At 49.1% G+C, this 584-nt stretch overlaps 1 protein-coding gene across 12 annotated transcripts in view; it reads right to left on the reverse strand.

The window, feature by feature from the left end:
- Positions 1-373, reverse strand: part of LOC132125433 (neuronal cell adhesion molecule-like) — a 75,033-nt gene extending 74,660 nt beyond the window's left edge. For 8 of the 12 annotated variants that reach the window (XM_059536857.1, XM_059536852.1, XM_059536859.1 and 5 more), the window contains exon 1: positions 234-372. The gene's annotated coding sequence lies outside the window, so the exon portion shown is untranslated. Of the gene's footprint in view, positions 1-233 lie in introns of all 12 variants that reach the window. The other 4 variants (XM_059536860.1, XM_059536858.1, XM_059536850.1 and 1 more) reach the window with 3 other exon arrangements.
- Between the last annotated feature and the right edge of the window lie 211 nt (positions 374-584).

The raw sequence follows: 584 nt of genomic DNA on the forward strand, positions 1-584 counted from the left end.
GAGACGAACTCACATTAATAAGAGCAAATAAGAGCGAAATATCACCTGAAACCGTCACATCTGAGAACATTAGCTCATAAATGATCATATCTCAGATAATGTAGCTCATAATCATGTGAGGAGCGAGACATGAGCGATTCTGACACATATGTGCAGTCCAGCGGTCCCGCGCGCGTGAACTCCGGGAGAAGCCTGCGATTAAAGCCCAGTGTGTGATAACAAACAGCAGCCACTGACCTGATAAACCCGCTCTGCTCTGCTCTGCTACGGGCTGCGGTTCCGGTACCGTGACTGTCTCTGTCTCCGACTGCGGGACTCTCCGGTGATCTCGGGTGCGCGCAGCCGCGGGGACGCGCAGGGCTCAGCTGAACTGGGACCAGCAGCAGCACACACACACACACACACAGGGGTGCGGATTCAGTGTGGAATATAAAGAGGAGGGAATGCTCAGTGATACAGATTCCACTACATCAACACTCTTTAGTTTATTTAGATCTCGGAACAGCACATATAACCTACATATAATGACGACACAGTCCAGATGGAATCCAATGCATCAACATAATGAGAATGTTACTTTTGAA

Source organism: Carassius carassius, chromosome 43 (assembly GCF_963082965.1).
Source record: "Carassius carassius chromosome 43, fCarCar2.1, whole genome shotgun sequence".
NCBI classification, from domain to species: domain Eukaryota; kingdom Metazoa; phylum Chordata; class Actinopteri; order Cypriniformes; family Cyprinidae; genus Carassius; species Carassius carassius.